The sequence below is a fragment of the Hyaena hyaena genome, unplaced genomic scaffold (assembly GCF_003009895.1).
Source record: "Hyaena hyaena isolate Hyena2069 unplaced genomic scaffold, ASM300989v1 scaffold_425, whole genome shotgun sequence".
In the NCBI taxonomy this organism is placed as follows: Eukaryota; Metazoa; Chordata; class Mammalia; order Carnivora; family Hyaenidae; genus Hyaena; species Hyaena hyaena.
Window position 1 is genome coordinate 808565 of NW_024081052.1, and position 25806 is coordinate 834370.

Genomic DNA, 25806 nt, shown 5'->3' on the forward strand with positions numbered 1-25806 from the left:
GAAAGTGTATGTAAAATATAGTCATCCCATATGACTCTAAAAATGGTTAATTTAATAAAAATATGTGGCCACATTTAATGTAATGAAAATACACATTGTTTCATGGCATGGACCCCGATGGTGTAACGTTAACCCATATTCTTAAACACCTTTATTCTGCTTCTTTACATAGAAATGTAGAAAACAGAAACAGTTTTCATATTAAGTAACAGCAGCTGCATACCTATGGAAATAATAAGTAGGAAAAAACTGAGGAAAGCAAATGCAGATGAAATTCTCATCTAAAGCTTGTGTGAGTAAAAACTGGCTCAATTTCCTTAGAGAATGGCTTTTTATTTTATTTTCTTATTTTTTAATGTTTATTTATTTTGAGAGAGAGAAAGCAAGCACAAGTGGAGGTAGGGGCAGAAAGAGAGAGGAGAGAGAAAATCTCAAGCAGGCTCCACAGTGACAGTACAGAGCCCATCAGAGGGCTCAAACTCATGAATCGTGAGATCATGACACAAGCTGAAATCAAGTCAGACACTTAACCAACTGAGCCACTCAGGCACCCTGGCAAGTAGACTTTTTCTAAACTTCTATATCCAACTCCCATGCTGCTCCAGTGAACCTTCCCAATCAAGTTTGGATGTTTTTATAGTTTATTTATTTTAAGAGAGAGAGAGAGACAGTATGAGCAGAGAAGGGGCAGAGAACAAAGGAAACTCTTAAGCAGGTGCCATGCTCAGCACGGAGCCTGATGCAGGGCTTGATCCTACAACTGTAAAATCATGACTTGAGCCAAAATCAAGAGTTGAACACTCAACCAAATGAGCCCCCATGCACCCCTCAAAATATATATAATAAACATACAAAATTTAGTAAAACTGAGTTTTTAGTTTTACAAGCAATTCCATGCCATGCCATTACACAATAATCTTCGTAACAGCACTGTTATGGAAACAATGCAAATGTTCATCTAAAGTAGAATGGATAAACATATTATGGTATATTCAAACTATAAAAATATATATATATTATATATTGAGCCAGTCTTTACTCACACAAACTTCATATAAGAATTTCATCTGTCCCTTCCCTGCTCACACTGTCTCTGTCCCTCTCAAAATAATATATTTTTTTTTCAGACATAACAAATACAATGAACTTCAGCTACAGGCAAAAATATAGATCAACCCTGAGCAAATGAAATCAGACAATAACACACTCACACACACACAACACACACACACACACACAGTTACGATATTTTTCCATTTACACAAAGTTTAAATCAGGTAAAGCTTTATAGAGAGATGCTTATTTAGTTTTTAAAACTATAAGGAAAACGAAGTGATAGCTTCAAAACTTTGAGAGTGGTTACCTCTGGGGATAAGGTTAGAGGTGGTGATGGTATAACCAGGAAGGCATATACCAGGTAGGCTGGGCACTACGTTCTATTTTTAGACTGGGCAGTGCTTATATCAATATTCACTCTAGAGCATAAAAAGCCACTTCATTTGTTTTATGTACATTTACATATGCATTCTTTGTCATAATTAAAAATTAATGAAGTGAGTTAAGAGCAAAGAGAGAAAGAGAGAAAACAACAAACTGTATGGTAAAGATACCTGTCTAGTGAACTGAATACACTACAACTGATGGGACAGTCACTAACTGCTATTCCAGGGGCTGTTTGTTGTTATTTAATGTCAGGCTGAACAGTCAATTTCTTTCAATCCATCAGTGACAACTCCTGACGGAGGTGCTTCATCTTCCAGAGAGCCATAACACTAACCTTATCAATGCATCTTAAATGACCCATAACTGGCAACATAAAATATCTACATTTCAAATTCTTGACAGTAAATATAATTTTAATTTTCTCCTGTCTAATCCTTAGTAAACATCTATATTAAGAACTGATTTACCAAAGTGCAGTCTGCTATTATGCAAAAGAAACTATAAAAGAATATACCAACACAGAGGTAAGAGGAAAGAGGAAACCAGAAAAAACATTTTAGAGAGGAAGGAGAAATACCAGAGCAGTCACTAAAGAGCACCCACTAGTTTTAGAACAAAGAAGTATTGGGGACCATGGCAAGGAAACTTGTAAGGAAATTCTACAGATTGCAGAGTATTGAACAATGAATAGGAACAGAGAAAATACTGAATTTAGGATAAGTGTCAAAGAAACAAAGGAAAGAAATCATGGAGTGACAGTTTTTTGTTATTAAAAAGGACACATCTGAACATATTTACAAACAAAGAATATGAAGTGGAAGAAAAACGATGAGTGATAAAGCAAGGCCTCCAAAGAAACAGAGTTGGACAGGTACAGAGTACAATACCTATGGATAACCCATACACTGGGATGGAAATAAAGGAGGCAAAGATGGACATGAATATAGAAAACACTGTAAATATAAAGGTAAGATGCTGAGAAAATTCATTTTAAGAGCTCTATTTTCTTTGTAAAGTAGATGAAGGGAAGCAAAAGAAAAGTTATAAAATGTGGGAGAAATAGAGAGTAAAATAGAGAACAATGATGTGGGAATAAAAACTGTGATAACTAGGAAACATAAGGTTTCTGAGCAATTCAGGAAGTCTACACATTGTTTAAGACTATGAATATATACCTGCCACCAACTACACAGTTAGGTCATTTTCTCTAACAAACACTCCTGTTCTTGAATTTGGATCAGATTGAGCCAAGGTAAGGATTATGCTAGGGAAATATGAAAAAAACAAAGGGGAGTCTCAGAGATGGAGCAAAACACTGACAAAAATATACCTGGAATGACGGACAGTGGAATCTATGCTAGTTAGGTAAGAAAGTGAGGATGGGGGAGCTAACAGATTAGAAGAAAATGAAGGCAGTCGGGTCAAAGTGCTGGAATAATATGAAGAGCCATAGGGGGGAGGCAGGAAGACAAGGAATAGAAAACCATCACAATAGGATAGAATACTAGATTTAAGATATTAGAGGTTTAAGATGTTAACTATTAGAATGGATAATTCATTCATTCATTTACTACGAGTATGTGCCTACCAAGTGCCAAGCATTGGTTAGGGTGAGATAAGTAAGAACCTGCTCTGGCAGCAAGATACAGCAGTAGCAAAGTAAAGAAATAAATGGACATGATAACGTCAGATAAATAACTGAAGAAATGAAGAAATCAAAACAAGGAATCAATAAACTGTGACAGAATATGGTAGTAAGGAAATGCTGTGTGAGTCAGCAAGGTATATTTACTTTTTTAAGTGCCTATCTGGACAAAATTTTCTGAGGAAAATGAAAACTTAGGCTTTGCTAAATGTGAGGTTATTCCAACAGACCTTGAATGAGCAGTGGCTGCCATCTCATTCATCTAATCCCCTGTGATTTCAAGACACACAAAGAATAAAATCTAAATTCCTTTTCTTAGATGTAAAAATGATCAAAATCTGGCCCTGATCTACCTTTCCCGACTTATTTCATGTTACCCAGGATATCAAAACACTGATCTCAAAGGTTCAAAGACATACCACACAATTTCACAGTTCCATGCCTTTGTACAAGTTACCTCCACCTGAAATATCCTCAATCACCTTGGCAAAATTCCCACTCATTCTAAAAGATCTAGCTTAAATATTTGTCACCCCTGTGGAAGCTCTTTAGTAATTCCACGAGCAGAGTTATGCTGCTTACTTTTGAGATTACACTGATTTTGGCTTAGAAATCTAGTAGTATTTTCCACACTGTACTTTTTAACTGTTTACATTTTCTTCCACTAGAAAGAAAGCTCTCTGTAGGGAAAGCTTACTCATCTTAGGTTTTTTTCTTTTTTAAGTTTATTTATTTATTCAGAGAAAGAAAAGGACAGCACAAGCAGGACAGGCGCAGAGAGAGAGAGGGAGAGAGAGAATCCCAAAGAGATTCTCTGGGGCTCAAACTCATGAAACCATGAAACATGACCTGAGCTGAAATCAAGAGTCAGACCGTTATTAACCTACTGAGCCACGCAGGTGCCCCTCATCTTTTAATTCCTAGATCCAAGCACATTAGTAAGCACATAAGTAAAACTACATAATCCCAAGTAATTAGTCAGTTAAGCATACAACTTTTTTTTTTTTAATATTTTTATTTATTCCTAGGAGAGAGAGAGACAGCATGAGCAGGGGAAGGTCAGAGAGAGAGGGAGTCACAGACTGAAACAGGCTCCAGGCTCTAAGCTGGCAGTCAGCACAGAGCCCGACGCGGGGCTCGAACCCACGAACCGCGAGATCATGACCTAAGCGAAAGTCGGACGCTTAACCGACTAAGCCACCCAGGCACCCCAAGCATACAGCTCTTAATCTCGGCTCAGCTCAGGTCACAATTTCACAGTCCTTGATTTCAAGCCCTACACTAGGATGTGTGCTGATGACGCAGAACCTGCTTGGGATTCTGTCTCTCCATCACTCTGTCTCTCCTTCACTTGTGCTCTCTCCCTCTCAAAATAAGTAAATAAACTTGAATATATAAATAAATGAAAAATTGATAATTTGGACCACATCAAAATTTAAAACCTACATATCAAAAGAGAGAGTTAAAAAAAAAAAAGGGGGACCAGCCATAAACTGGAAGAAAGTATTTCAAATCTACATAATGAGGAAAGGATCTGTAAACAGCCTATACAAAGAACTCCTACAAACCAATTTTAAAATGGGATTAAAAGACCAGACCATTTTATGTAAGTATGTATGTGAAAAATAAATGATCAAAAGCACATGGAAAAGATGCTATCAGTACCAATCATCAGAGAAATGCAAAGTTTTTGCTTTTAGAACCCCCCAAAACTACTAAAATAGCTAAAAATAAACAGACTAATACACCAGTTGATGCTAAGAATACGAAACACCTGGAATCCTCATGCACTGTTGCTAAGAGTGTAAAAGGAAACAACCATTTTGTAAAGTTATTTGGCAGCTATGACCCAGCAATTATTCTCATAAGTATTTGACAACAGAAATAAAAATACATGTTCACAGAAATGTCCCCTCCAGTTTTATTCATAATAGCAAAAACACTGGGAACAGTCTAAATGACCATTAATGGGAGAATGGATAAACAACCTACACTACACATTTCTACAATGAAATACTACTCCAAAATAAAAAGGAATGAACCACTGATAATACAATAACATAGATGAACTCTAAAAACATTGTTAAAAGAAAAAATCCAAACAAAGAGGCATACATATTGTTTTTGTTTAATTTTTTTAACATTTATTTATTTTTGAGAAACAGAGTTTGAGCCGGGGAGGGACAGAGATAGGAGGAGACACAATCTGAAGCAGGCACCAGGCTCTGAGCAGTCAGCACAGAGCCCAACATGAGGTTTAAACTCAAAGGCCATGTGATCATGACCTAAGCCAAAGTTGGACACTTGGCCAACTGAGCCACCTGCCCCAGAAGCATACATATTGTTAATTTCATGTATATTTAGTTCTAGAACAGATAAAACTCACCCATGCTGACAGAAATCAAAATTGGTTGGTCAGAGGTTGGGGGGCAAGGGGAATGGACTAGAAAAATTGCATGAAGGAACTTTACAGAGCAACTGCAATATTCTATATCTTTACCAGGGTTTTAGATAAACAAGTATATGTATACATTTTTCAAAATTAATCACACTGTACACTTGGAATGATGTACATTTTATGTAAATTGTACCTCAATTTTATTTTAATTTTTTTATAATTTTAATGTTTGTTTATTACTGAGAGACAGAGAGAGAGACAGCGGGAGCAGGGGAGAGGCAGAGAGAGAGGGAAACAGAATCTGAAGCAGGCTTCAGACTCTGAGCTGTCAGCAGAGAGCACGACCCAGGGCTCAAACTAACGAACTGTGAGATCATGACCTGAGCCGAAGTCGGAAGCCTAACCAACTGAGCCACCCACGCACTACTATACCTCAATTTTAAAAAAGAAGAGGATTTAAAAATAATAAAAATAAATTTAAAAATTGAAGAGGATTATAGGGGGAGAAAAAACCCAACACTGTATGTAACCAAACTATATATTTACGTTACCGACATGTCATTAAAACAGAGATATTAAACATTTACCACACTGAAAGCACAATGCCAGGTGCTGGGAATATTTGTGTTGTCAGACAAGATCAGGCGCGTTCAGGGTGGTATGGCCTTAGAATATTTGTGTTGTCATATTCTTAATCCATATAGTCTCTCACTGACTTAAAAGCATTCACTAAGCATGAAAAGAAAAGATGACTATACCATGAGAAGGCTCACAGTCTAATAGAAAAATAATCAATTTATCAATCTGATTTAGTCTATGCTGATGTAAAAAAAATCTAGATAAGACATTTGCATAGGGAAGTCAGTAAGGACTCACTAAAAATTAATAATAAATGATACACAATAAATAACAAATGAAAGTTAACACATATTTTCTATTATACACCAACTGCTATTCTAAGTGCATTATGTGTATTAATTTAATTAATCTTCACAGCATCAATTCATTTGATCTTCATAACAACTCTATTCCTATCTTATAGGTAAGAAAACTAAGGCAGGGAGAGGTTAAGTAACGTGCCCAAAATGACACAGCTACCTACTAAAAATGGCAAAGCTGAGTTTAGATTTCAGACAGTATGTCTCTAGAGCACAGGATCTTAACGATTCTTCTGTACTATAGATTAAGCAGGAAATACTACTTAAAGCTTACCATTCTCTTTGCTTAAAGAAGAAAACCGCATGTGTCGTAATTCATAGTGACTCTAGCTCAGGAGTGTGCAGTGAAGCAATAAGCAGAGCTACAAAGACAGGCTGGTGCCAGATCAAAACTCAGAAGCACTTCACAGAAACACCAAAGAACATCATCATTCAGGCAGTGAGTAAACAAGAGTGTCAAACAATAGCTGACAAGATCATTTGTGCATTTCAGAAAATCACACTGACAGAAACTTGGGAAAGTGATGAGAGTGGGAGGTCTAGAGGTAAGAATAATGTTATAAACTCACAAAACAACAGCAATGAAGACAGGAAGAAAGGGACAGAGCTAGATATTATTTAGGAGACAGAGAGATAAGACCTGAGAGACTGTATATGGGGAGTGAGGGAAGAGGATGGCTGACTCCCAGGTTTCCAATTTGATGAAAACAGATACCATTAACCAAGGTGGAGAACATAGGAGGAAAGCAAGTTTGGGATAAGGACATAAATAAATTGAGTTTAAGGAGTCTAAAACACAGCTGCAGAAAAGCATCCAACAGACTGATGAAAAAATGGTCTGGAACACATGAAGAAAGTTGAGACTAGAGTTTTGGACACAGGAGTTACTGACACATACTTGGTAGTGAAACCATTTAGGAAGAACATAACTAGTTGAAGAGAGAAAAGAAAGTGAAGAACCAATAAACTAGAATTTTAGGACATGGCAATAATTAAAGGACAGGGAGAAAAGAAGCAGAGAAGTCAGGGAAGATCAGCAAAGACAGACCACTAGAGAGAAAAGAGAAAACCTATGGTAAAATGTTATTTGAAAAGTCAAAGAAAATTTTTTAAAAAGTCAAGAAAACTAAGATAAAGGAATACTGTACAGTACCAAAAGCCAAAATTTATAAAGACTTAAAAGTGTCCACGCAATCTGGCATTTTGGGGCCTTTGGTACTCTTGCAAAGGACCCTTTCAGTGGAGAAGTGGGGTGGGGTGGGGGTAATCACATAGGAACGGGAATAGAATTGAGAGAAAAGAGCTGAGACCATTAAGGTAATAAATATGTGTTATTTGAAAGGTTTCCCTGTGAAAAGGGAAGAGACAGGAATAATGTGGCCATGTAAACTGCAGAGACTTGAAAGTAAAGGAGGACCCTAAACACACTACAGTAAACTGAGATCATCTTCAAGAAGATGTGGTTTATCTATACCATGGAATACTACATGGCAATGAGAAACAATGAAATCTGGCCATGTGTAGCAACATGGATGGACCTTGAGGGTGTTATGCTGAGCGAAATAAGTAAGGCAGAGAAGGACAAATATCATATGTTTGCACGTATAGGAGGATTAGGAGGAACTTGACGGAGGAACAAGGGGGAGAAGAAGGGCGGAAATGGTGGGGGAAAGGGAGAGAGGCAAACCATGAGAGACTCTTGAATGCTGACAAAAACTGAGGACTGATGGATGTGGGGGGGAGGGGGGGATGGGCATGGAGGAGGGCACTTTGGGGATGAGCACTGAGTGTTATGTAGAAACTAATTTGACAATAAACTATTTGTAAAAAAAATAAAAATAAAAAAAAATTAAAAAAAAAAAAACTGAGATCATCTTGGGCAACCAAGGTCTATGGTCACCCAGACGGGTAGGTAAAGCTACAAGAGGCTTTTTCTTAAAGGAAAAAAAATGAAGATAGATCTACACACATATTTTTATATATATAAAATTTCCTTTTATCTGCCTATCTTTCTATCCAAAAAGGGTATACACTTAAATGTATATATTTCCAGATTTATGGGGAGGCATCAGCAATAGTCTAAAAGCAACCAGAGAAAACTGTTGGACTGATTCCAAACAAGTTAGCACACAGTATTCTGGGTAAGGCTAATGAACTACACCATGCATTTACTGAGGCAGGAAAAAAAAAGGGTCTACAAATGAATATTAATGGGGACAGGCTTTCAGGTTGAAGAGAAGAAACTATGCATTTATACTGATCACTTTTGTTTTTTCTGAAAAGTAGAAGTCAAGCATGTACCTAAGTATATATGAGATGTGTGGCCTAAACTGGGGTATAGGGTTTAAGAGATAAAGGTCTGACAAAGTCATCAAAAACAAAAGGGGGGGGGGTGCTAACTTAAGAAAAGCATAAGCCAAAGCACTGTCAAGCCAGCTAAGCTAAAAATCATAAATCTGTGACAGGACTAGTTTTCTAAATTATCACAAGTGAACCTAGGTATGGAAGGGGCAAAAGTAGACAGTGGATTTAACAGGAAATTTTGTAAGTAGCTCCAATAGAAAACCAGAGGCAAGGCTGTTAAGACTGATATTGAGAAAGAAATTCTGGACATATCAACACAGGAAACATGGTGAGGATGGAGGTGATAGAAGAAAGAAAAAAACAAAAAACAGTAGTCTCAATGAAGTTAGAGAGCAAATCTATGTGAGAGAATAAAGGATATAAAGTTGTAGTCAGAACAGGAGCATCCCAAAAAGAGAGCAGAGTCAGTTCATAGTTATGCTCAAGGCAGAGCTAAGAACAGATCAAGGTAGAGAGTAAGAGAAAGACAGTAAGAAAAGGTACTGTGAAGCCAGAATGTTAGATGTGTGTTGTCCACGATGATGGTACAAAGCGATCAGGAAAGAAACACTATCACCTAAACGTCAAAGTTCTTGAAAAATACCAGGGAGCCATCTGGTAGAAGGTCAGCAGTGGATGCCACCAACAAAACAGAGCAAAGTGGGGCCCTATAGCAAAGACCTCTGAAAAGAAGAGCTTTTCATGAGAGGGCAAGAACAATCTCCAAGCAATAGTAGGGGCCAAGTTTCTATGGCCAGTATTGGATAGTATGTGGAAAAATAAATATCCCGTACTGAAAGGGCAAAAGGAGAAATTATGACCTGTGACAGCAAAAATGTGGAGAAATTGCAAAGAAAATGAAAACACAAAGAAGGAATTCTAAATGGTGCAGAGAAAAGGCAGCACAGGCATTAAGAGATGGGGAAGGGAAGGATGGAGACATGAAGAAGGATCAATACCTACAGGGCTCAGACTGTGGGATATGCCTGAATAACAGAGATGGAAATAACACAGCTTTATATTTAAATAGAAATCTTGTGTGAAGTTGTTGTGGTCTGACAACAGAAGTCCTTAAAAAAAAATCTGATCAAAAGTTATCTGGAAACCATGGGCTCAGCTGGTTGAGCATCCGACTTCATCTCAAGCCATGATCTCATGGTTCATGAGGTGGAGCCCCACACTGGGCTCTATGCTGACAGCTCAGAACGTGGAGCCTGCTTCGGATTCTATGTCTCCCTCTCTCTCTCCGCCCCTCCCCTGCTCCCAGTCTGCCTCTCTGTGTCTCTCAAAAAAGGCAAATGTTAAAAAAAAAAAAAAAAAGTTATCTGGAAAAAGATCTGTGATTCATAAGATTAAGTGGAGAGCCTGAAATGGAGAGGGTTTGCTGATAGAGTTATGATTTCCTTTATCCTATAATGGAAAAAAGTTGTGAATCCTGAAATTAATAGACACTCTGAACTGAAACTAACTAAATTGATCTGTTATCAAAAAGGTGCCTGACAAATTAATTCTATTTGAAATCTACTCAGAGAATGTATTAAACACAATAACCCCAAAGTGACTCCTTTAATAGGCAAATAATTGTAAATGGTGACGGTAATCTTAAATTTATTCGGTTTTCAAATGAAAAAAGTGAAAGAGAAGCAAAAATGACCTGCCTAGTGTCACTGTTCTGGTTAGGCTGTCTGGTCTCCCACTTCCTTTCACTCCCATCTCTATCTTTCACTGGTATTCACAAACAGTATGGCACACTTTTATTATACCAAAACCTAATCTTTGATATCTAATCTACTATGCTTTCTACTTAATTGTGTTGCCTCTTTTCATTAAAGTTTAACTGAAGACATAACTAAGCCAAATCATTAACACTGATAAGCATACCATCACCATTAACAAAAATTATCTGTACACTATAGCAAAACTTTCCTCAGTATTAAGCTACTGTGTTCAGCTTAACATTAATTTAAACATTAGTAAGAAAACTACTCAATAAACCACAAACTATTTTAAGACTCTACACAGATGTTATTCATAGTTTATGTTAGCCTATCTGCTCTGCATGTTTTTTATCTGACACTTTCAAAGAATGGTAATAGAAAATAAACATGGTAGGGGAGCCTGGGTGGCTCAGTCGGTTAAGCGTCCGACTTCAGCTCAGGTCATGATCTCACGGTTCGTGGGTTGGAGCCCTGTGTCCGGCTCTGTGCTGACAGACAGCTCAGAGGCTGGAGACTGTTTCAGATTCTGTATCTCCTTCTCTCTCTGACCCTCCCCTGCTCATGCTGTCTCTCTCTCTCTCTCAGAAATGAATAAAAACATTAAAAATAATAATAAAATAAAACCAAATACATTTTCTTAAGAAAACATTATCAGTGACAAGGCATCATTAATTGTACCAATTCTGCTTTTGAAGAGTACTAAAAAAACTTTTTAATGTTTATTGATTTTTGAGAGAGAGAGAGAGAGAAAGACAGAGAGAGCACGAGCAGAGAAAGGACAAAGATAGACAGGAACACAGAATTTGAAGCATGCTCCAGGCTCTGAGCTTTCAGCACAGAGCCTGATGCTGGGCTCAAACTCACAAGAAATCAGATCATAACCTGAGCTGAAGTCTGACACTAACGGACTGAGCCACCCAGGCACCCTTCTTTTCAACAGAATTTAAACTGATTTTGTAAACAGTGAAAATTCCTCCCAGATTGATAACTTGATAATCACAAATTTTACTTTATATATTGATTTGGTTTTTCATATTTCAGTATCTTAATAAGTACTATGAGAAGCTGAGAGAGATAAAGAATATAATGTACCTCCAATTAATTTCCTTAACAAGTGAGTGAATGAATGACTGTATCAGGAAGTACCATTTCAATTCAAGAAGCTAATGTTCTTTTTAAAAATTCCAATATAGTTAACATAGAGCATTACATTAGTTTCAGGTGTACAATAAAGCAATTCAACAATTCCATATAACACCAATGGCTCCTTACAAGTGCACTCCTTAATCCCCATTACCTACTTCACCCAGGAAACTGTATGTTTCTAATTACTTCTCTCTCAAAGGAATTAAAATTCTCTAACCTAACAGAAAAATAATCCCATGATTTATATGTTAATCTCAGTTCCAAAGAAATGGGTTATCAGTTTAGGCCTTTTCCTATCCAAAAAATCTTAATTTTTACATAAGCTGTTTATATCCAAGAATTTTTCTCCAATTATGTTTTAATAAACTAAATAGTATAGTAACACTAGATAACATTTAATCTGTTTATCTTAAATCGCAGTTAATTCAATTAAACCTTGAATATTCATGAAATCCTAATGTGTGTCATTTACATTTTAATGAAAACTATAGTCAACTGGGTGCCTGGGTGGCTTAGTCGGTTAAGCGTCCGACTTTCGCTTAGGTCATGATCTCGCGGTTCGTGGGTTCGAGCCCTGCGTCAGGCTCTGTGCTGACTGCCAGCTCAGAGCCTGGAGCCTGTTTCAGAGTCTGTGACTCCCTCTGTCTCTGACCCTCCCCTGTTCACGCTGTCTCTCTCTCTCTCTCTCCCTCCCTCCTAGAAATAAATAAAACATTAAAAAAATTTTTTAAAAAAAGAAAACTATAGTCAACTACTTGGCTGTAGGATTACTGCCATCATTTTACCAAACTAGGTATTACTAGTTTGTGAAAAATAATATAAAAACATATTATATATACAGTAAAATATATTATATATAATATAAAGTGAAAATATACATTATTATACATAAAGTAAAAATATAAACTGTTACCAGCCTTAAAGATCCCCAAATCCATTTATACTTACCCCCAATCTAACATGTATAAAGTCATATACATGAAGTTAAAATTTTACAAAAAGTATTTCAAAGTAAACAAATTAATAATCTATACCATGACAATGAGAAAGAATGAACTCTGGCCATGTGTAGCAACATGGATGGACCTTGAGGGTGTTACGCTGAGCGAAATAAGTCAGGCAGAAAAGGACAAATATCATATGTTTGCATGAATAGGAGGATTAGGAGGAACCTAATGGAGGACCATGGGGGAGAAGAAAGGGAGAAATGGTGGGGGAAAGAGAGAGAGGCAAAACATGAGAGACTCTTGAATGCTGAGAACAAACCGAGGACTCATGGGTGGGGGGGGGATGGGCATGGAGGAGGGCACTTGTGGGGATGAGCACTGGGTATTATATGGAAACCAACTTGACAATAAACTATTTGTAAAATATATTTTTTTTTAAAAAAAGAAAAAAATAATCTATACCATGAATTCTTGTTGAAATGGAACCTCAGCAAGAGTAAATTTCTATACTATAATAAAATGATATCATATATCACATCTACTATAAGAGTTACTTAGTATTTTTCAGCATCACATACACCTAATTGAAATATACCTGACCTATGTGGTTTTTAACTCTCTGACATTAATTCTATATACTTGAGAAATTAAGAAACAGCAGTAGAGCCCCAAAAGAATGTTAAAATGAGTTAAACAATTCAAAGGGCCAGTATCCAAGTTATTCAACTGAGTTACGCATATTGAAAAGATACTTTTAAACTTCATAGTAGAATTCATTTAAAATAGAAAAACAATGTACCTTCATCTAAATTCACTGCTAATTCAGATTTTTTAATTCCAGTCATAAATGACTAACTGGGACACATAGTTAAGATGTTCACAGAGCATTAAAAACATTACCAGAAATAATTTAGGCCCATATCTGAATTAAAGAATAATATTAACTATAAAAATAAGATTATAAAAAATAGATTATAATTAATAAATTAATAAAATATCAAGTTTTTAATTTAAATTTTACTTATATATATGTATACGAGATACAAACACAACAGAATACTGCTTTCCAAATATCTGTAACAACTGCTTCTATGTAAATATGACAAAAAAGAGCAGTGAATGACAAACAGAATAAGACACATAAACACCAATGACTAAAATATAGTATTTATAAATTACATATTTAAAATAATAAAACCTACCTGCTTAAAACATTCTCAAGAAGCCCTTCTACTTAAATTTATCACAGTTTTAATCTACTTTTCATAAAATAAGTATACATAGAAGCCTCAGCATTTAAATTTTTGATTCAGATATTTTGAAGCAAACTTACTACCAAATTTATAACTACATTTAGCCTGATTCTGAGGCTAACAATATTTGAAAATAACAAGTTAAACTGTACATTAGTGACATTTCTGTTTCTCTTACACAGTTTCACTTTTCAAAATCCCTAAAAACTCCAGTTATGCACAACAGCCAACTCAGGTTAATAATAGCAATGAACCATATTCATCTGAAACCACAAGACTGTCAGGTGACATACCAAGAAGTCTGAATTTAACTCAAATAAAAGCTTCTCCAAGCGGCAATGCAAAAGGCTTTATCCTAGCAACAGAACCATGGGAGACCAGAGTCTTTGGGAAATCTACTGCCCATGACAAAATCTACTTTTGCAAAAGTCTCCATCTTTTCAGTCCTACCATTTCACAACTAGGATCCCATTCTTTTATTTCACTAAAGATTCTGAGATTTTTTTATAGAAGCAAATTATGACCACACTTCAATTCCTTTATCTCTTCTACTATAAATACATGATTAAAGAAAATCAACCTAAGTATTATGTCAACTAAGTGCAGCTCTGGCAGCTGCTGTAGCCTAGGAATGCCGATTTTTTTTAAGGGTGTTTTAACTCCACAATAGCTGGTCTGCACAGAGGCAACCAGAGCTGGTTTCCAGCAATTCAACAATCCCCATCTATAAGGAACTTAGGCTCATCTAATGAACAAGAAAACAGAATAGCTCCTTTTTAACTTCTCTGTGTTCAACTCTGCCATTTCAAACAAACACACACACACATTCTTGGAAGCCACAGGAAACCTGTACTCTACCCAGATGACAAGCAATTGGAAAAGCAAGCCCTGAGGATCACAGGACCCAGAGTGGTCATATGCAAACTGGCTCACTAATCTGAACTCTGTGTTGAAATCAGACAGACAAGTCTAGCACAAAATATGACTTCTGAATTTATAAAGTTTATATATGTTATATAAATAATTCATTTGAAATATAAAAATAAAATAAAAATATATTTATTTATATAAATATAAATATATTGGTTGGTTCTGAAATAGAGATATTTCGGCTTGCTTTAAAAAGTCTTTCACTGGGTTTGTATTTTAATATACATAAGCATGTTCTTTCAGAAAAAGCAAAGAGACCATCTGTGTATTATGCTGATATGACTACTGCAGTAACAGAAATGCCTTAATACAATGGGCTATTAATCCACAACCGAATGGGCAATATGCTAAGACCAAGAATCATTCCCCACATCTAACATGGCAGAAACAAAAGAATGGGCTCTGAATCAGCCTAACTTAGATTTAAATCTCAACCCTGCCATACAGGGACTGGATGTGATCTCAGAAAATGCCTTAACTTCTCTAGCCCTTAGATTGCCCATCTCTAAGATAGGACTATGTTTATGATTAGTGTAGGCATTGTGCTTTATCTCATTAACACTTAAAACAGTGTGCCACATATATCTAGACTTCAATAACATTTGGTGAATTACTGACATGCTGCTAGAATTACCAGTCTTCCACGTATACTGCCTTTTTGTCTCAATTGTAAAAACTCTAAATTTTCTTTATTTTAATGGTAATATTTTATAATTAATTCTAATAGTCCTGGTACTTGTTGAGATATGTAAGTATCTGCCACAGTGGTACTAGCAGTTTCTCCACAATTCATTAGGCAGAAACTTTTAAAAGCCATCTTTCATCTCTGGGGGCAAGGGATATATAGGTAATTTCTGTATCTTCTGCTCAAGTTTGTTGGGAACCTAAAGTACAGCATAATACATAGAAATGCTGAATCACCGGTGGTATTGTACACCTGAAACTAATGCAATATTATGTCAACTACACTCAAATGAAAAAAAATTTTTAATAAAACGTAAAATAAAAAATCCATCTTTGATAGTTGAAGTTAGAAGCCTGCATACAGACAATAAAAGTAAATGGAATGATTTTACAAAGTCTAATGGATCTAAGGTTTCACACGTCATTCATAATAGGCCTGTAATGCATATCTGGGTTTATTATAATCACATATAATACAAGCATGTTAACTTCAGCACTAAACATATTAAAGGGGGAAAAACTAGAAACTAAAATGCCCATCAACAGGAGATTTGATAAATAAATTACACTACATTCATTACGTAGAATACTGTGCAAGCATGTAAAAAGATGAAACAGAGCTGTATACAAAGATCTCCAAGGTAATTACTACATGAAGAAAAACAAGGTTCAAAACAGTATGTATACAATCACAGTGAATACAAATAAACATAAACCTAATACTCTCATATGTACATTAAAGTAAAATAAGATAAAGTCAGATTGTCAAATAAGATAAATAAGAGACTCAATACAAAGATATACAAGTACCTGTTAAATGAAGTGATCCCCCAGGAAATAAAAGTAGGAACTGGAAAAAGGAAGGTAGACACCTATTTTCAAATTATGCTCTTTACCTCTAATCTGGTATCAAAATTTTACATTCATTTCAATAAGCACTTCTTTGACTCCCCAAGACTCCCTCTTGTCTAAGGAATACAAAACAGCAATGATAACCATCATAATTTTACAGAAGGACACGATCTGTTTTTCCACTGAAGAACTAGTCAGAGAAAAGCTTGATAGCCACTAGCTCAAAAACCAGCAAAGTGCCACAAAACTAGGAAAAAAAAGAAGAAAAAGGAAGTATTCCAAAACAGGAAAGCAAGTAGGTGAATTCTTATTTCTCTAAAGTCAATCTAGAGTATTTTTACCCTTATGCTCAAACCAAAAATGTAGAAGTTAAGTTACCAAGTTTTATTTAATCTACCTCCAAAATGTCTCATGTCAGGCCACCACCTCGACCACATGGCACCATTCTTGCATGAGCTACGACATCTAACTATTTAAATTAGCCTTTCAACCTCTACTTGTGCTCCCCTCTAGTTTACTCTCCGTAGTGTTGCCAAAGTGGGAAAAATCTCCATAGCATAACTGTCTCTTTTTCCCCCAAGAAAAAGCCATAAACTACTACTGTAGTGGATATACAGTGGATGTACCACTGTACATCCCTTATCTTGATGCTTAATAGACTACTATCATAATTTCCTGTTTATTGTCTTCATTTTTATCAGACCATAAGCCCTGTGAGGACAGGACCATACTTCTATTGTATAGCACCATGGATATTTAGTAGCTTGGCAATAAGTCAAAACTATTTTCTGATGAAATTTCTTATCTTGAGATTGATGTTATGAAAGCACTACCATGGGATTTTAGTGGCTTTTTAAAAATGAGAATGAAATAAAAACATCCCTTTCAGTACCTACTTGCTCATCTCTTACTCTGAGGTACACAGTTATCTGAAGGGGTAAGGCATTCACTATATCCCCAACTCTTTATCCGCAAAAAGGAGAATAATCAGTGTAAATGCAATGTAAACTGGCTATAAAATCCTCTTTTGTCTTTTCCTCCAAGATCAGTTTGGGAAGGAGAGGGTCTAAGTCATAAATATTAGGGAGATTTTATGGGGAGTTATGAGGACATTTAACTGTCTATATCCCCTTTTTTCCCTTTAATTTTCTTTTCAGTGCTGATCCAATTTTAATGTGTAAATCTCTTAAAAAGTGTTTTTAAAATATTTGTAACTCACAGAACCTGGCTTCTAACCTTCAGGAGGTTTGAACACCATTTAAGCTCCTTAAATCTCTGCTTGCTCATCCAAAAAATGATAAATAAAATTAATAAAAACCCTCTCCTATACCACCCTCAATCACAGAGTTGTTGGGAGAATCAAATAAAATATGTAAGAGCAATCTACAAACTATTACTTCCGGTTCTGTCTACTTGGGGACACAGCATTCATTCTACAAGAAACCTAGAAAACCTCCATGAATAAAGCCAGAGAATAGTGTAGGAAAAAGTTAATATGGCAGGCCTAAGACTGCTATCCTTAGAAAGGCATCTTTGCAACATTAGCTCTTGGCTGGCATCTGTGAACTTGACTGGTAAACAGTTCCCTACCAAGATATGAAATGTTCCCTCACGGGTAAGTGTAGTTTACTATGACTAACATGTACAATGTGGGTTATGGCGAAAACTTGGTTTTCTTCTTGAAATCTGGACTTTGGTCCATGCTAGTCAGAGGTACCTATATCCCCAGTGTCCAATAAAAGCCTTAGGCACTATCTGAACAGCCCCCGGTAATAATACATACGGGCTATAGGATTTAAATACATCTTGCATGACTCCACTGGAAAAGAACACTTGAAACAGTGCACCTGATTTCCTCTGGATCTTGTTCCATGGGCCTTTTCCTTTGCTGATTTGTACAAACTTTATATCTTTTCACTGTAATAAATATGAGCTCTGCATGTGACCATATACTGAGTTTTGTGAGTTCTCCCAAGTCAATCACCAAGGCTAGGGGTGGTCTTGTGGTACACCAACATAATAGTGAAAATGTAGTCATGGAATAAGTAGTATGCCTGTCTGGAAAGGGCATTAAGCTTGCAGCATGAAAACAAAAGTAGTCCTACTTTACCCAGTATCATTTAAAAATAAAAATTATGCAATAAATGTTTTCATTCTATGTTACTCTAGCCCTCCACTTTACTAGTTCTAGTACACATGCCTTCTAATTGAGCTAGAATCTCTGCAGCCTGGCACCACAATGTTCCCTTTACCACTACCTACATTTTCCCAGATCCCATACCTTCTACTCTTGGCTATTTTCCAATCCTGAATTCCTACCCCCACCAGATTCCCCACCATAAACTTGCTTTCTCAACTAAAGAGACTTGCTACAGTGAAACAGAAAACTGTATAGTGATCTAATGAACCACTGCTGTCAGATAGCACACCTCTAATGTTTAATCTCTTACTCATTATGTAAATCCTTCCCATGTAGTGCTACAATTGTTTTCCAACACCAGTAAGAGTTCATCATTATATCCTAAAATCTCTACAGCCGTTCAAATTGAAAACTAAACTGTAGTTAACTGTTCCCTGGAGTTTCCTTTCTCCCTTCCTTCTTTTTAATAACAGAACGGCCAGAGTTTTCAGAGGCACTTGGCTACCTAGCTAGAGGCTGATTTTCCAGTTTCCCTTGCATCTAAGTGTGGTCATACTACTACATTCAAGTTAATGGGATACAACAGGAATTGATGTGTGTAATTTCTAGGTCATCTCCTGAAATAGGAAATGCTTTTCTTTCTCTCCTTATTCCTGACCCCTGGCACAAGGGAAGCCACATGTCAAAGATGGCAGAGCTGTCCTAGCTAATCTACCAGCTTAGAACACTAGATGACTTCATGTAACTACACTGTTTACCTGCCAAGAACTACCTACCTATTTTTTTAAAGAAAGAAACAGTTTTCTCTTATTTTACTGTATCTTGCAGTCTCTGTTACAAAGCTTAGCTTGTACCCTGATACATACCTATACCACTTTCAGTTTGAGTCTCACTTCTTAAGCAAATTGTTTTCCCTTTCTGAGGTCAAAATCCACAGAAGACCACCTTCAACTCTGAATTTATTATTGGTATTAACTGCTCACTGACTTTTGTCAAACCAGACATTTTATTAACAGTGCAATACATAAGACAGATCACTATGCTATATTTCAGGAGCACAAATTCACAAAGCAAGCTTCATATATATAACCATGCGTTAAAAATGATACAGTCTTAAAATGCTTAATATAAACTTAGAAATGTTAAACACATAAATTTAAATAAATACACTTTATGGGAAGGAACTCAGCACAGTAGTTAAGTGATTCTAAAAGCAGAGACACCAAGGTACAAAATCCCAGTTCTGTCATTTATTGCTGTATTGGTAAATATTACAACTATCAATGTAAATAACAATACTTATTTTATTCTTGAGTAAGGATTTAGAGGAGCTTAATTTAGTATAAAGCATTTGGCACAATTCCTAGGATGCTATACGTATACAATAAAAGGTACCTACTATTAACTGACGAACTGCATCTTACTCACTGAACACACCTATATTAGAGATCTATTTTGTGACAGACACAACACCAACCTTAAGTATAAAAATATGCATAATTATTTTATGCTACAGAAATGTTAGCATTAAAAATATCTATTTTTATTATTATTCTAAGTAAAAGTGAAAACAAAGGTTTTTGTAGAGGTAAAAACAGCCACCTCAGACCTGGACGGGCCTATAATCTAATTAAAAAGACTGGGTATACATCAAAATATTAATCATTTACATGATAGAGTTTACAATATAAGATACATTCTACATTTTTTAGAAATATATATACTTCAGGGGGCAGTGTGATATGAAGAGACAGACAAAGCATTAACTAGAACTTACAAGATCAAAGTAAAATATAAGCAACAGGTTCAAAGGCTTACTAAACCCAAGGATTGTGAATGATTTGGAAAATAAGGATGGAAAGGTAAAATTCACCCACCAAAATTCTCACATATAAGAATTCTAAAGCTTTCAGATATGAGCAAAAAACCCAAAAACCAAAAAACACAAAATCCAGGAATATGACACATTGTTTTGGTACTTTAGGCAATTTAAGTGCTGTTAAAAATGTAACAGAGAGGGGGTACCTGGCTCAGTCATTTATGCATCCCACCCTGGATTTCTTCGGCTCAGGTCATGATCTCAAAGGTTCCTGGGATTGAGCCTCAGCCCCACACTGGCTCTGCACTGTGAGCACAGACCCTTCTTGGGATTTTCTCTCTCTCTCTCCCTCTCTCTCTGCCCCACTCCACTTGTGTTCCCTCTCAAAACAAATAAATAAACTTTAAAAAAAAAAAAAAGCAAGAATGAAAATGATTTGGTGGATAATTAAATTGGTACTAGGGCAGTGCAAACTATTCTTCAAGATAACACAGAGTAGAAATACGAAGACTAAACAACTTGATTTTACAATTATCCTAGTGTGGAGGGATATCAAAACGAAGATGTCCCAAAGGAAGCTAAAATGTGTGTGTGTGTGTGTGTGTGTGTGTGTGTGCAGCGAAGTCAGGACCAGAGATATAATTTTGAAAATCAGCAGCAGACAACTGACAGCTTCTAGAGTAAAATATTTTTTTCCTCTCTGTCTCTCCACTTTTGAAATGATCACCACAGTAAGAAATTAATCTATTTTTAGGGGAAAAATAATCTCAGCATTCTTGAGGACACGAAAAACTGAAAAAAAAATGCAGATAGCCTAAAAATGTCCCTTTTTTAGCTAGTGGCTGACAAGTAAGTTTAACTTGTAAGTTACAGAAGAAAGGTTTTATAATCAGTCTTTAGTATTTTATATATTTAATACTTAACCTGAAGTATTTCACTGTTTTGAAAATAATCTTTTAATTCACAAAATGCTTCTGGAATTATGAGAATCAAAAAGTTATTTGAAAGAAAGCAAATATCATTGAATCATCCTATTAAAAGTATTCTAAATTCCCAGTCCTGACCAAATCAGACTTTTGAGTTGGTAACTTCTGTTGTAAAACTGGGGCTGGAATCATGCTCTTCTTTTTGTAACAAAATCTGAAAAGTAATTGACTGATTGACAGATACAAACACATACTTACATACATAAAGTATTCTAAAGTCCCAAAAAGGAAAAATTATAAGGATTCATTTTTCAATATCAGCCTAAATTAATACATGAAAATTAGGATGTTGTCTAAAATACAGAGGTAAATTTTAGGAGTCTATGTGCTATAGGCTATTCAGAGAAATCTTTACAAATAAGAATTTAAAATAAGTTAATTCAGAAGTACAGGAGTAATTTCTAAGGCACATACAATAAAAACAATAAACATCATCTTAATAACACCACTTCCACTAGGTTATGCAACCTTTTCAATATAACTTTTTAGCTGATAGTTTTAATTGCTAACAATTCCCAAAATAACCTCTGAACCACAAAACATATAAATATCTCTAGTATCTCTTATATCCATCACTTTCATTTTCGTGACCATCCTAAAATCCAAGCCCTCAAATTATCTTAAGTAGATATAGCCATCTTCGCAACTTAAGGCTTTCTGTTCCAACTCATTCCAATCTTCTAGGAATACAATGCTTCATCAGGTCATTCCACTACTACAAAACCAGCTATGACTCCTTATTTCCCTTCACATCAATACTTACAAATATTCTAAGATAACCAATCCCCCAGCATCTTTAGATTCACCTGTAAGACAGCCCAATCATGTCACACACACATTCCCATTCTACCTTAAAGGGAAAGGTGATCCTCTCCATCTTCCAAATCTGTGAAGTTGATCCTATCTCTTCTGGTTTCTGGTTCAATCTTACCTGTTTAACTCTGATTTGTTTCTTCTATCCATTTATCTCTCTCTAAAAATCTCCAAGTTACTGACAGATTTCTCCCCCTTCTAAATCAAACTTGAAAAAGTTACCTAACACAACCTCTTCATGCCCCATTTAACACTGCACATTTAATATTGTCACATCCTTGTACTGTATTCAATGACTCTCATCACATCCTGTTCGCAACACTTTACCATTTCCTGGCTATCTTTCTGAATGCTGATACTAGGATTTGAAACCTAGATATATGTGTTTTTAAAAACCTTCACACAGTGGAATATTATACAGCAACAAAAACAAACTAGTGATAAAGGTTAATAATATATATGAATCTCAAAAGCATTTATACTAAGTGAAAGAACCTGATACAAAAGGCTACATAATATATAATTTCACTTATATGACATTCTGGAAAAGGCAAAACTATAGGGAGAAAAATGACATCAGTGGTTATGAGGGACTGGACAAGGAAGAGAAGAGACTCACCATACAAGGAGTACAAGGGGATTTTGAGGGATGATGGAAATGTTCTGTATCTCCACTGTGATGGTGATCATATGACTATACATTTGTAAAACTGATCAAAAACTACAAGTCTAAAAAAGAGTAAATTTTAAAGCATGTAAATTACATCTCAGTAAAAACAAACTTCAAAAGAAAAAAAAATTACAGATGACTGTAAGTGCACTGATATAAAGATTTCAAAATCTCTATCTCTAGTCCCAATTGTCTACTAAAAAAATGCTGCCTGAATCCCAAGGTAGCTCAAACTTATTAAGTACAAACTTCCTTGTCTTCTCTACCATGCCTACTCTTTCCTCCTTTATTCCTCACCTTGGTTAATGGCACTATCTTCCATGCCCCAAGTCTCTCATCCAAGTAGATTCAGCCACAACTCTTTCTTCCATATTCATTCAAAGACTGAATCCTTTTTTTCCCAGCTATAGCTCCTTCTTTCTCACCCTACTACTGTCACGACTACCTTCTCTAAGCCTGTAACAAATATAACAGTGCCTTCACTAGTATCAGCTTCCGCTCTCTCCTACTCTTTCCCAAGTGTCTGTCACAATGCCATCTGAAATAATACCCTAAATCACAAAGCTGACTCTATCATATCATTGCTAGTTCACAGTTGCCTAGAATACACAAAACTGTGATTATGATTTGGGCTCCACCATTACCCCAACTTCTCATTTCCTACCATTCCCTTAATATGCATATCCTGAAACTCTCAATAATCACTAAACTTGCCATATCCTTTTCTTTGGCTACGCCTATGAGCATGCCTCAACTGTAAGTATCTCTTCCTTACTTTATTCAACTTGAAAATTCCAATGTATCCTAAATTCAGGATGCAGCTCAATGCCACTTTCTGTAACAGAAACAGAAGGAACCACTAAGCAAAGGTTACTCCCCCTTCGGCACTTTCAGATTTATTTACATAGCTCTATTAAGCATGTTACAGTCATCTGCCTTAAGTTTACCAGGCATTCCGAAATTATGAAAATGCAAAAAAGAGATAAAATCCCTGCTCAGACTTCAGCTATAACTAACTACTTACATGTCAGTCTCACAGCTCCTAAAAGAGAGTTTAAGGTCAAGTCTATGGACCCACAAGGGGTATGTGGTTCAGTGTGGAAAATGAACTTAGAAAGAGGGGGGAAAAAAGGTACATTCGCTTTCACCAAGGTCTAACCACAATTTAGCATCTCCTTCAATTAAAATATAGGCAACAACGGCAAAGGAAACAATCCATAAAACTAATAGGCAACCGACAGAATGGGAAAACATAGTTGGAAATGACATATCAGATAAAGGGTTAATATCCAAAATCTATAAGGAACTCACCAAACTCCACACCCGAAAAACAAACAACCCAGTGAAGAAATGGGCAGAAGACATGAACAGACACTTCTCCAAACAGGACATCCAGATGGCCAACAGACACATGAAACAATGCTCAGCATCCCTCCTCGTCATGGATATACAAATCAAAACCACACTGAGATACCACCTCACGCCAGTCAGAGTGGCTAAAATGAGCAAATCAGAGAACTCTAGATGCTGGCGAGGATGTGGAGAAACGGGCACCCTCCTACACTGTTGGTGGGAATGGAAACTGGTACAGCCCCTCTGGAAAACAGTGTGGAGGTTCCTCAAAAAATTAACACTAGAACTCCCCTATGACCCAGCAATAGCACTGCTAGGAATTTACCCAAGGGATTCAGGAGTGCTGATGCATAGGAGCACATGTACGCCAATGTTCATAGCAGCACTCTCAACAATAGCCAAAACATGGAAAGAGCCTAAGTGTCCATCAATGGACAAATGGATCAAGAAGAGGTGGTTTATCTATACCATGGAGTGCTACATGGCAATGAGAAACAACGAAATCTGGCCATGTGTAGCAACATGGATGGACCTTGAGGATGTTATGCTGAGGGAAATATGTCAGGCAGAGAAGGACAAATACCATATGTTTGCACGTATAGGAGGATTAGGAGGAACTTAATGGAGGACTATAGGGGAGAAGAAGGGGAGAAATAGTGGGGGAGAGGGAGAGAGGCAAACCGTGAGAGACTCTTGAATGCTGAGAACAAACTGAGGACTGATGGGAGTGGGGGGAGGGGGGGTGATGGGCATGGAGGAGGGCACTTGTGGGGATGAGCACTGGGTGTTATATGGAAACTAACTTGACAATAAACTATTTGTAAGAAAAAATAAATTAAAAAAATAAAATATAGGCAACAAACCTCAGCACTATTAGCAGTTCCTATAACTTTGATCACTAATAGGCTTCAGTTTTATCAGACTATAGTTGATACAGATAATCTAGAAAGAAGTTTATGCTCATCATTACTTCAAAATTACAATAATTAGATCTACCGCTAGCTCTATTTTAAAAAATTTTTTTAATTTTATTTGAGAGAGAGAGCGAGCGAGCACACATTCACACAAGCTGGGTTATAATAGCAGAGGGAGAGACAAAGAGAATTCCAACAAGGCCCCACGCTCAGTGTGGAGTCAAATGCAGGGCTTGATCCTACAACCTGGAACGATGATCCTAGCCCAAACCAAGAGCCGGATGCCCAACTGAGCCACCCAAGCACTCCCACCGCTAACTCTTAATATTTAATGAGTTTATATGTATACATGCTACTATATCACAAACAGCATCCTGACAACTATTTCAAGTTACTGAGTTTCCTTTATAATCCTATGAATTTTAAGCATTTATAAACATCTTTTTGAGAAGAGGTCTCCAAGCTTTACCAGGCAGCAAAAGGCTTAGGCTGCCCCACAGGTTTTGACTCCAAAGGCTCACCACAGTATCCAGCATAAAAACAACAACAAAAACCCAAAATGTGCTCACTAAATAAATGAACCAATACACGTCTGAAATCAACTTTTTAACTCCTTTGCATTTTCAAAACACATAGTCTTTATTTTCTAAAACAAAAATCAGATAAGGCATCTTAAGTTACCTCTAAAAAAGTAACATTATATTAGTCTTAGGTGATGAATTTTTAAGAGCTCTAACTTAAAGATTAATTTTTAAGAGTTTATTTGGAGGTTCTAGCAGGGGAGAGCAGCTACTCATATAATCTTCACCAAAGA

The 25806-nt window shown here is 36.3% G+C and overlaps 1 protein-coding gene across 2 annotated transcripts in view; it reads right to left on the reverse strand.

Moving 5' to 3' along the window:
* Positions 1 to 25806, reverse strand: part of FNIP1 (folliculin interacting protein 1) — a 136089-nt gene that overhangs the window by 79249 nt on the left and 31034 nt on the right. The gene's annotated exons all lie outside the window — the stretch shown is intronic.